The sequence below is a fragment of the Eleutherodactylus coqui genome, chromosome 5 (assembly GCF_035609145.1).
Source record: "Eleutherodactylus coqui strain aEleCoq1 chromosome 5, aEleCoq1.hap1, whole genome shotgun sequence".
Lineage (NCBI taxonomy): Eukaryota > Metazoa > Chordata > Amphibia > Anura > Eleutherodactylidae > Eleutherodactylus > Eleutherodactylus coqui.
Window position 1 is genome coordinate 47,410,855 of NC_089841.1, and position 13,053 is coordinate 47,423,907.

At 48.4% G+C, this 13,053-nt stretch overlaps 1 protein-coding gene across 2 annotated transcripts in view; it reads right to left on the reverse strand.

The window, feature by feature from the left end:
• Positions 1 to 13,053, reverse strand: part of RAI14 (retinoic acid induced 14) — a 137,743-nt gene that overhangs the window by 109,906 nt on the left and 14,784 nt on the right. The gene's annotated exons all lie outside the window — the stretch shown is intronic.

Below are 13,053 nucleotides of genomic sequence, written 5' to 3' on the forward strand. Positions count from 1 at the left end.
CTTCATATAAAATCGGAGGCCGACAGAGGCGCAACACTGATCAGTAACCGGACCCCTAAAGAGCACAGCAAAATAGCAGGAGGGTGACAGGGAGATGTAATGTGAGCTCATCATACACATATGTAGATATGCAACCTGGAAAGTGTTGGCTGAAGATGGAATAGCCCTTAAATTAAGGCTTCATGCAGAGTGCACCTAGAGCTGCTCCAGCAGTACCGCCCTGCGTGACCCCATTATTCAGCCCTGCGTGACCCCATTATTCGGAGACTACAAGAAGAATGGCTTTGTTTCCTAAAGAATACCAGAAGACGCAATGTTTTAGCCGAAGAGGTTACCACGCGAACATCTCAGGAGCGAAGACGTTACCCTGCATCGCCATCTGAACAATGGCCTGCGCAGGCATTATCCCGCTGCAGCGCACAGGCCTCCAACCACAAGTGAAAGGGATAATTCATCCTACAGCAAATATTCCTTGACGTCCTGGATGAGGGCTACATGCTGGAACGACAAAGCAGGACATGGATCAGTGGACTACAACTCCCAGCGTGTTCTGAGTGCGACAGGGTATGATGAGGAGCTGTAGTTACACACAAGTAAAGAGCCCCCTATTTACCCTCTTCCAGGTTGTCTGTTCAGAAGTGGAAATTTTTGAAACTTTTTGGTCACCTGATCCACATTCCACAGTAATGACATCATAGGAAGACACACATGGTGGTGGGGGGATGGTAGGGGGATGATTTGATCCCCCAGGACTTGAAGGAGTCATGTATTCTGCAATGCACCGAAAAACATCATTAGGCCATATTTACACCGGCGTTTTTTCGTGTGTGTTTTGTGGAATAACTTTAAAAGGGTCTATTTACAATTCTTCACTTGTAATGATGCTAGGAGACGGAAGAACTGCAGCGGGTCCTATTTTTTTGCAATATCGCTGAAAACTCGCTATTTATTTAATTATTATATTACTTGGGCGAATATATGTGAGTTTCATGCAAATGTGATTTTCAGAGGATTCCTTTTGAAGCATCATTTTCACGTGCTTGAACATCACACGAACCACGATGTGATAGGACTTTTCTCACAAAATGCATTGCACTTGCAGTGAAAATTGCTCAGACTGATATCGCACTCAGCCGGGTGAATGCATCCTAAGGGGTCAGTCACACAGGAATATGCTGTAGGAGGATCACTGTTGCAGCAGGTTATTATTGCGGGGTCGGGGGAGATGTCTAACCGCTAGCCAATCCAGAGCTGTGGGCGTTACCTGTAGCTCCACCCACCCAGCCCATGTCTCCACCCATCACTCTGGTGGAGACAAGATACACCAGTACCGTGAATATGTATCTATCATGTGTATTCCCTGTATATTTACGTGTTCCTTCCCAACTCCGAATAATCCCCGGATCACCGAACCCTTCTGAAGTAATTAATGACTATAACATAATATTGTATCACTCAAAAAAGGAGAGGAAATGTACGGATGGGGGAATTCATACGCAGGAAGTACGCAACTGGCTGTTGGAAGAACAAAATAAGTTTTAACACGCCCACAAAATGCTCTACTATCCGCTGTTAAAGCGTTGGATGATCGGAGGTGACGTATGACCCAGGAGCCTTGTAAAAGCAATGGGAAATCATTTGCCATTACGGGCACCTGGAGAGAACTACATGCCGTCTGCTATTTTGAGGGATACTTCAACATTTCAGTTCGCCGCAACGGGGAGTACTTTGTCATGCCTTTTTTTGAGGGAATATTCGCAGAAGTGAACATTTCTAATACCGAGGTAAGGCTGCGTTCACCTCTGTTTTTGGAGAAGAGAAACTGAAATAAAATGGAAAAAGAAAATTGTATCCGTTTTTTCCCCCAATGATTTTAACGAGATTTAAAAAAAAAAAAAAAAAAAAAGCAAACGGACAGGCTACAATTCGCTTACATTCCATCAGGTTTCCATTATGCTTTGGAAGGAAAAATAACGCTGCAGACTACTTTATTTTTTTGAAACCTCACTGAGAGTAATGGTAAAAGAAACGGATACGTTTTTTTCCCTGTTTTATTTCAGTTTCTCTCCTCCAAAAACAAAGCAGAGAGAAGAAAACCCTGAACTAAGACCAACGCCAGTGTGAACACAGCCTAAGGTCCACATAGCGTCGGCAAAATACTGTGATTTACCGGCGATTTTTGGATGCAGTAACAGCCACATAGTGCCACCCATAACATTGCCAGCCACCCAGCCACTCGTATAACTCACAACAATGCCAGCTACGAAGTCAAACTACTAACGACCACTTGTCTGTAGTATGTGAGTGAGTGCTTCTGATGCTCCGCCCCTGGTAACATAATCGCCCTGCCCCCTGGTAACGCCACCGAAGGTCCTACAACATATATAAAACACAGAATCTGACCGACAGAAGAACACGACAGTTAGGGCTCTTGGGAGGGGAGGGCAAAAAAAAAAAAAAAAAAACACACTGAGAATACAACTAAGCCGTGATTATCTCAGAAGACACAACTCTGCAGTCCTGATAGAACACCACAGCCTACCACCACCACAAAGATCCAGTGGGCTAAAGGACCCCTGATGTCACTGCTGTGGGAGGAGCCAAGCTGTGTGTGGGGTGTAGTAGAGCTGTGTGTGCATGTACCATGTAGCAGAGCTGTGTGGCGCATGGAGCCATCGGAAATACTGGTACTATAATTTCCTACAACTCAGCAGTCCTGACAGAAGACAACAACTTACTACCGCCACAGAGATCCAGTGGGCTGAAGGACCTGTGGTGATGTCACTTCTGTGGGAGGAGCCAAGCTGCGTTTGTCTTTTGTGGTAATCAAGCTATTGTGAGTGTGATGTGCCACCAGAAACACTATAATGTCCTAATAATTACTATCTCTCTAAATAAAGGGGATCTCTAGTGTCTCTATAAGAGTGCCTGCTACAAAGTACCCCCCATAAAAGTGCTAGCCACTGTGTATCCCCCATAACCATTCTGGCTACACAGAGCCGGCATAACAGTTCCACCGACACGGTATATCCCCATAACAGTACCAACCATACAGTGTATCCCCCCACAACAATGCCAGCCCCACAATGTCTTCCCCACACCAGTGCCAGTTAGTGTAATCCCAAAACCAGAACCTGCTATAGGGTGCCCCCCATAATAGTGCCAGCCACAGAGATTCCAACACAACAGTGTCAGCCACACAATGTATCCCCCATAAGTGTCTGCTACACAGTGCCCGCCCATAACAGTGGCAGAAGCGGTGTCTACCCATAATAAAGACAGACACACAGTACCCTCATAAGAGTGCCAGTAACCATGTATCCCCCATAATAGTTATACACACAATGCCCCAGTGTCTGCCACATAACAGTACCAGCCAAATAGTGCCCCCATAACTGCACTAACCATACAGTGAGTGTTCACATTCTTATCTAACGTCACTTCCTTCTCTGAATCACTGGGATGTGGTTGCCATTTAACAAACACGTCTGCTGGTGGGTGGGGGCAGCGCCAACCAAGATAATCCAATGGAGAAACTACACAGAAAGCCGAGCGGTGGGGATGATAAAGTGCAGGATAGTGACAACTCCTCCAGCAACTAGTGAGCCTCCGCTATGGCTACAGATGAAGACTAGGAGCAGTAACTGGAATGTAGGCCAGAAAAGTAGAGCGGTCCTTGAAGCACCTCTTAGCCAACCACAGAAGAGATATGACCCTACATAACTTTACAGACTACATACAGAAGAGCCTCACAGATTATGTACATAAGATAACAAGAACCACAAACTCTATAGTCAGTGACTAATAGTGGAGGAATGTTAAATACACCAATTTAAGTCTGACTATAGAACAGGGATTACATTGCTCTGGAAGCTCCATCTGCGGCTCCACAGAACCCAATGACCTTACCCTATCGATAAGTGATAAAGGTCAATGGTGGTCCATGGGGTGAGCATCGGGGGTAAAAAAATTCAGTTTGCAACAATCGCTCATACATCTTCTGCACTTAAAGGGGATGACTTCTTGATGTAGATGGACTTTTGACGTTCATCCACCCTACTGATTATGTGACTACGTGAAATTTACTGGGGAATGCTTCCCCTTTAAGTCTATCATGACCCCTGGCATGACGCCAACACAATTGCTCCTAATGACTTTATGTAATGACTTTCCTTGGTCTAATTATAATCCAGGTCCCTATTCCAGAAATAACAGGGGAATTGTGGTGGAGCAGCAACAGCGTCCCCCGTGTGCGAAATCAATGCTGAACCTGATAGTGGTGTTTGTGTTGAGTTGGCGACATGCTGAGAACTCACAGGCACTTTGTCTCAGTGACACGCTAATGGCCTCATCTGACGTTACCATACATGGAGCGCAAAAGTCAGGGCGGCCATCGCTGCACAGATTCCATAAATTAATCTCCGGGGAGAATACTACTCGTTCAGTGCCCATTATCCACGGAACACAAAGAATTATCATGTACCAGAGCCGGAAGGAACCTGGGACTACAGAACATGACAAGTAGCGAGATTAGATCAGACTGGCAGGAATGGATTGGTGCCCCCGGGCATAGAGTGCCCTTCGTAATGTTCACCAACATGAGCTGCTGTCAGTGCTGCCTGTTAGAGCGATTTCACTCTCATCACAGGATAAATCGCTAGGAAGAAAAAACACTAAAGGATGTAAAATAGTATATAAAGAGTCTTCGGAATGGCAGAGTAGTCAGACTAGGCCTAGAGAGCACGTCATTTAGGTGTTGTAGTACAGGGGTGACACAGATTGTGCCTCTCCTGCACTATTTGAAGTAACAATAACTGCGTATTGTAAATGGGTCCTTCAAAATGAGTTACAAATTGACAAAAACAGTTCTCCGGCCTTACATCCCCCGCTTTTATCTGAACTAAATCTGGTGTACCATTTCCGCTACATAGGAGGCTCACTACTTGAATATTGCATACATTTTAACCAGCATTCCGCGTTAACAAAATGTCTCAACTCTCGGAACGGAGAGGCACCTCCATCTTTCTAGTTACTGTCCTTCTGCAAACTAGTGCTGCATACTTCATTTCCGGATGTCCATGGCAAAATCTAAAATCGCGGACTCAAGACACCATAGGTGCCGCCTGCACATAATGCAAAGAATCTCCTATTTACACATGAATTCGGAGCTCCGCTACATGCCGTATGTGTGAAAGATACATCAGAACAGTGGTAGATCACTTCCATATTATAGCTCCTCTATTGCACATAGCGACTCCGTGATGTGCCCTGCCATACTGGTACCTACACAATATTAACCCCTGCATAACCAGTACATCATTTTAACCCCCACATTACCAGTGCACATATCAACACCTAATCACTAGTCACATTCGTTCGTCACAGCCCATAATGTCTGCTAAGTGTGCACACACTAGGTCGATCTGGCAGCTTTTAATGTTCTGGATCCATTTCATCATCATCTATTTTGGAACCAAGTCCCTGTGGAAAGTGAGTCCTCCCTCCTTTCATGTGGTCTGTGTCTTATTCAACCCTCTTGGTTCAATAGTTTCGGTCCCAACTGTCAAGGCCCTTTCGTTGCTTCTTATTATTGCGTTGCTCTCCCTATGTCTGCTAAGCCTCTATTGGGTGCTGCGGAGCACAAGCTGCTCTCACGTCCTCTCTTCTGTCTGCTAGGCCTCTGCTGGGTGCTGCAAAGCACAAGCTGCTCTCACGTCCTCTCTTCTGTCTGCTAGGCCTCTGCTGGGTGCTGCAAAGCACAAGCTGCTCTCACGTCCTCTCTTCTGTCTGCTAGGCCTCTGCTGGGTGCTGCGGAGCACAAGCTGCTCTCATGTCTTCTCTTTTGTCTGCTAGGCCTCTGCAGGGTGCTGCGGAGCACAAGTTGCTCTCATGTTCTTTCTGCAACCCCTTTTTTATATCATTCCCACAGACCTGCTAATGACCTTGCAGGACCTGGCACTGTGGTCAGGTTTAGCGCTGCATTATCCCCTATGTAGGAGGTGTGCTCAAAGTTCCTTTTCCACACACAGCCCCTAGGAGGCTTCAACAAAATGGTGCTGTCCAGCGGCTGCACCACGCTGCCGTCAGCTACTGACTCCGAGAAGCTTATTCGCTTACAGTGTAATGGCGGACACCCACTGGCGATATTTTCTATCTTGCGCTGCGAGAGCAAGTGAAAACACTTGCCTCGCTTGAAATATAAGCCGGTCCCTGAAAATCATCAATAAGTGGTTAAAAAAGTAAAAAAAAAAAAAAAAAAGTACTCACCTCTCCGCCGCTCACACGCATCCTCTGGCTGGCTACCCGACACTGCTATCCAGCACTTTCAGCAGGCGGGGATTTAAAAATCCCTGCCTCCTGAAAGGGCTGTGCTGATTGGCTGAGCGCTCAGCCAATAACAGCTAGTGCTTAGCTATTGGCTGAGCACTCAGCCAATTACAGATAGTGCTTAGCTATTCATGAAGCTTCATGAGCTTATATTTCAAGCCCTTCCCCGAAAATCATACTGCAGGGTTTGCCAAAAACCACTGCTTTCAATGGGACTGGCAGCAACACTAATCCCATTGAAAGCAATGGGATAGCATGCTGCACTTCTGCCACAGCTGTGGCAGAGGATTTCTTCATCCCCGAGGTCCCTGCGGGAATGAAGGAAACTCCTGCCACAGCTGTGACAACTGTGGCAGAAGTCCCCGGTATTCTCCGTATCTTTTCAATAGGGCTAGCGCAGCTGCCGCTGGCCCCATTGAATAGACTGACGATATCCCAGCGTCATCCCGTTTTTTTTCTCGCACTGCGAGGCGAGAGTTTTCACTTGCTCTCGCAGCGCAATGGAGGAAAAAACGCCAGTGGGTGTCCACCCTAAGGCAGAGTGCAGAGCACCCCCCTTCCCTTACACAAAGCGGCCAGGGACTACAGCGTTGTGGTGGGGGCATTTAAAGGGGTTCTCCAGTACTTTTACTAGCAATGGTTGACTGTGGGGGAAACTGCTGCTTGGGATGCCCGCCGATCAGCTGATCCTCGGGTCTACCCTCAGTTTGGACAGTGCTGGAAGCTGATAACATTGTCTGTATTGCAGCAGACCATGTTGGTAATACAGGCACATTGGTAATTTCCACTGAAGATGGATGGAGCAGCACTCGCGTGTCACCGCCACTCCATTCAATCTCCTCTTCACTGTGCAGTGCGCCAGAGATGGTGAGGAGGAGGGTAGGCCCCCTATAGATGGGTGATAAGTCTATTGTGGTACAACAACTCTAATGTCCATTTACACAGGATGCTTATTGCTCAAAATTCATTCAAACGAACTAAACTGAGCGATAATCGTCCCGAGTAAATGTTAAAAAATCGTTTACAATCTGTTCACTTTTCGTAATGACGGACTTTCAGTCCGCATAAGAACCATCGCTGGATCGCAGGATTCTCGCTCAGCGCTCCACATAGAAGGTGAAGCGCTGAGCGATAAGCCCTGGATGGAGCGGTGAACTCTGCCCGTCTAAATATTCTGCGCTAACGACATTAGCCGTGAGATCAGCGCTCATGCAGTTGTTTGGATGACTCTTGGCCTGTGTGAATGGGACATCAGTGCTCAAATCCCCATTGTATTTTTATCACCCATGGATATGCAATAAAAGTGGGAAGGTGATAACAGTCAATTGTGGTTCTATCCCTTTGGAGTTATGGAGTCTTTAGTAGAAATGATAAGATGTGGGCGTAACAGGTGGGAAATCAGTGCTTTCTTGTGATGTCGGCAATACAAGAGCTGACCTTGTGTTATACAAGCAGCAGATAACAAGGCCGTTTTCACCTCCAGCCACACACCAGGCAGCGGCGGCTCTGAAGTCTATCAAAGCCATCTTATAACAATAGGGGGAGAACAATAGGATCTGATGCTGCAGCTTACAGGCTGACTTGTACTGTGGCTTTAAAGAGGCTCCGCCAAGCCTTATGAATACAGGACAACATAGAAAATCACAAGGTCACTGTAACAGTTAGAGCGATGTGATATTACCGTGTGATGGGGGCCATCGTGCCTTACAGAAGGAATTGCCTGGGAGAAAAAAAAGTTTTATTTTATTCCATCCCCAAGCTTATCCTCTGAACATCTATATCCATACAAATAGTCTATCCATCCAATGCTACGGCTACAGTGCCAACTGAATATCCCCCAGGATGCGTCACCAATAATTGATCATCAGGCCACCGCCGATCAGCTGATCCTTCGGCCCGCTGTCAGTGCAGCGGAGCCAGATCTCTGCAACAATGGTCATAGCCAAAAGTGTAATAGAAGGCATCGCTCCTGTTGATTTCACTTTTGGCTCTGACCACCAATGATGACGTCCGGACCCGCTCTACTGACAGCAGGCAGAAGAATCAGCTGATCAGCAGGGATCCTGAGTGGCGGACCCCTGACAATCAATTATTGATGTCCCCTACTGAGGATAGGTCATCAATAGTAAATGCCTGGGATACCCCTTTAACACCGAGTGTCCACATATCAGTGCTAGGCACAACTAGTGCCACCATAACAGTTCCAGATACAGGAGTAGTGCCTCTATAATGGTCAGACACAATCAGTACCTCATAACAGTGCCACACCCAATTAGTGGCTTTATAACAGTACTGAACATAGCTAGTGCCTCTATAACAGTGCCCGCTACAGTAAGTACCTACCCCATAATAGTGCAAAACACAACGAGTACTTCTATAATGGCATCAGACAAAATCAGTACCCCATAACAGCACTAGGCACAATTAGTGACTTTGTAACCATGCCCAATACAATATGTATCCCATAGCAGTGTCCGGCACAATTAGTGCCTCTCTGACAGTGTCAGACACAATGAGTAGCCCATAATAGTGTGAGACAACATTAAAGCATCTATAGCAGTGCCTGATACAATAAGTACCCCATAACAGTGCCAAACACAATTAGTACCTTCATACCAGTGGCCGATAAAAAGACAATTAGTACCCCATAGCAGTGCCAGATACAATGAGTGCTTATATAACAGTGTCAGACAGAATTAATGCCTCTATAACAGTTCTAGTAAGTACGCCATGAAAATACCAGTCATAATTAGTGCCTCCACAACTGTGTCAGTGTCCCTAACATTGTCAGCCACAAGTGCCCCCATAACATATACATGACACAAGTGTTCTGTAACAGTGCCCAATAGTAGTACTAGACAGTAATACAATATCTCCTCATGCTATTCTCTTCCTCCGCTAACGGGAATTGAACAGCCAATTAGCTGCCGCCCACATGTAACGTCTTCCTGTGCCAGATCTACCATAGGAAGTAGTCTATGTCCAGTAGTGCCACCTGTCTGGCATTGCCCCACTGAATCTAGGATGTTTGGCAGTTCAGCTTTGTCCACGTGGTTTTACCAGAAGACATGATTCGCTGCCTTGTCAGCAGACACATGACATTGAGGAAAAGGACTGAGTAATATATGGCTCTGTACTCCTGAGTCATGCATGATCATGAGCTGTCACGGTGGGGCATGTGACCCGGCACCAAATTAAGTTTGTCATGTTAAAATGTTTTTTGAGGGGCAAACTGGAAAATGTGTGATCCTATTTTCAAGTAATGGGTCCAAGGACCATTCTAGCAAGGGATAGGGGTCTGAAGAAGGGCTATAAAAGGGCAGAGCCATTGCAGTGAAAAGTAGAGAATTACGTGGCGTCGTTCACGAACGGAAGAGGTGTCCAACCCAAAGCCCTCATGTGGCCCAGGATCGCTGTGAATGCAGCCCAAAGAGGAGGGAGGCCCACACAGGCTAAATCTGGAGGAGGCAAGGCTACAGGCGGTACCTGGCAGCAGCAGGCTGTGGGCTTCCACTACTGGACAGGCTCATACAGATGACAAGGCAGCGGGCGGCACTTGCAGCTTTGTGACTGTCATTCCAGGTCCAGCGGGCGGTGGAGATTCTCCTTCCTGTCCTTCCAAGTGCTGACTGCTCCCAATTTGGTATTGAGGTTCGGATGAGAGATGGTGGTCTCATCTTGGCCAGTTTACACTGTGTATCCCTCCCCTGGTGTCAGAAACGGGCCCATGGCCGCAAAGCGCATGTGAGCCTGGACAGGTCTCTGTGTCCGGGCTGGCATGCAGAAGCAGGCACTGACTCCAGGCTGGAGTCCATATGGCCTGGCAGCGGGGGTTATTTGGAGGATGATGGCGGCTGTTTGGGGCACAGTGCAGGATGATGGCAGTTGTTTTGAGGACTGTGGAGGACGATGGCAGGTCGAGTGGAGGATGTTTGGAGATCACGTGAACGACGGCAGGTCGAGTGGAGGACGACGGCAGGTCGAGTGGAGGACGACGGCAGGTCGAGTGGAGGACGACGGCAGGTCGAGTGGAGGACGACGGCAGGTCGAGTGGAGGACGACGGCTGGTCGAGTGGAGGACGACGGCAGGTCGAGTGGAGGACGACGGCAGGTCGAGTGGAGGACGACGGCAGGTCGAGTGGAGGACGACGGCAGGTCGAGTGGAGGACGACGGCAGGTCGAGTGGAGGACGACGGCAGGTCGAGTGGAGGACGACGGCAGGTCGAGTGGAGGACGACGGCAGGTCGAGTGGAGGACGACGGCAGGTCGAGTGGAGGACGACGGCAGGTCGAGTGGAGGACGACGGCAGGTCGAGTGGAGGACGACGGCAGGTCGAGTGGAGGACGACGGCTGGTCGAGTGGAGGACGACGGCAGGTCGAGTGGAGGACGACGGCTGGTCGAGTGGAGGACGACGGCTGGTCGAGTGGAGGACGACGGCTGGTCGAGTGGAGGACGACGGCTGGTCGAGTGGAGGACGACGGCAGGTCGAGTGGAGGACGACGGCTGGTCGAGTGGAGGACGACGGCTGGTCGAGTGGAGGACGACGGCTGGTCGAGTGGAGGACGACGGCAGGTCGAGTGGAGGACGACGGCAGGTCGAGTGGAGGACGACGGCAGGTCGAGTGGAGGATGTTTGGAGATCACATGGGCGATGGGAGGTCGAGTGGAGGGCGATGGGAGGTCGAGTGGAGGACGACGGCAGGTCGAGTGGAGGATGTTTGGAGATCACATGGGCGATGGGAGGTCGAGTGGAGGGCGATGGGAGGTCGAGTGGAGGGCGATGGGAGGTCGAGTGGAGGGCGATGGGAGGTCGAGTGGAGGGCGATGGGAGGTCGAGTGGAGGGCGATGGCTCGGCACGTGCAGGGCGATGGCTCGGCACGTGCAGGGCGATGGCTCGGCACGTGCAGGGCGATGGCTCGGCACGTGCAGGGCGATGGCACGGCACGTGCAGGGCGATGGCACGGCACGTGCAGGGCGACGGCTCGGCACGTGCAGGGCGATGGCCTGCATTGTTAGTGTTTGTGTATTTAATTTGTGGCCCAAGACAACTCTTCTTCCAATGTGGCCCAGAGACACCAAAAGGTTGGCCACCCCTGACCTATGGTCTCCATAACATGTTAGTACACGTGCAGCCATCGCTCTAATGAGAAGACGAGGTCGAGCTGCATCTCCTACCGACTCAACTCAACTCTACTCAGGACACTTTTCCCATTACTTACCAGAAGACTGCAAATTGTGCAGATTGGCTTTAGATGAAATCGTCCTGTAAGTGACATACATGCAGAGGCGACACCGTGCAAGCCCAATTACTAATTCAGCTCTGCTCTTCCATACCGTACTGCCTACGTATTAGGTCTGCTCTTCCACACGGAATCTATTTTTCATGAGGCTTTAGCCGCTCTCGCAGCAGTAAGGTCACCGATATCAGGCGGATAGAGTTACAGAGTCTCTTGGCCCGCAGTCATCGCTTCGCTTGGCGCTCTGAGTATCTGTACAGTGTGGACTTAGCAGGAAATGCCAAACAGCGACAATCAGGAGGGATTACTGAAAACCCGAACGGCGTCAACTACGGATTCCATATAAAGACCCCCCCCCCCCATAGTATAAACATCTCCAGTAATAGAACACCTTGAATTCTCTTCTTTCATGTAGCATTGCAACCAATGTGGTCGGCATTACTGCCCCTATATTCACCCAGCTTTTCCAGGCTCTTGAATTTGCTCCATGTGTGCATTACTAGACTCATTTACTAGTCTGCAGGGTTCAAGATGACCTCTGTGGGAGCTGTAATGGCGCCTCTATTACTTATCATACAGCTTTCCCAGAAACAGGATATCCTGTCAATGTCTGATTGGCAGAAGGTCTGATAATAATCACTATCGGCATTGATTATATAACGGTCCGCTATGCGGAGAAGCCGGAGTAACACAAAGAGCGTATTTTAGTGTGGAGGACCTGACACGTCTGTGCATTGTAATAGGTAACATGTAATACTTAATTTCCCCTGTGGGGGTGCAATAGCGAAATCAATCACTCAGAATATGTATGATATGGAAATCTGAGCTGCAAACTTTTTGTAATGGCCACACAAACGTATAGCTGTGCGGCATTACTGCCAAGGATTCCACACGGATATGGCGCAGAAACATTGGCGATATGTCTTTTAGCACCTGAGGATTTGATATGTGTAGAAACAAAATCTGTGTGGATGCAGATTTGCCACAAATTTAATGTGGAATTGGCACACATTCTGCGTCAAATCTACTGCAAAATTGCATCGTGTGCGCATACCCTTAGGGGGCGGCTTCACATGGGTGTGATTATGTGCGGTTTTTACGTGCATGCTCAATACGCAAGGAATAGAACCAATTGATTTCAATAGGCTAATACATATTTCCGTATTGTGCACCAGCAACATGCTCTACTTTTGTGCGCATTTTCGCACCAAGGGTCTCCATAGAAATCTATGGGGTTGCGCAAATGCGTGTGCAATACGCAATTAGATGCGCAATTGCGCTGGAAAAAAAACACATCTGGAACGCATTAGACTAAATAGCCATTTAAATCAGGGCGTGTTTGTCTGCCGCGTGCAAACGAACATGTCCTGCGAGTACAAAAAGTACTGCAAAATAATTCATAGGGCAAATACACTGCACTTAAATGTGCACAATTGCGCACATGCCCGTATAAAGCCACCCCCACAGGCTGTATTTACACGTGCGAGT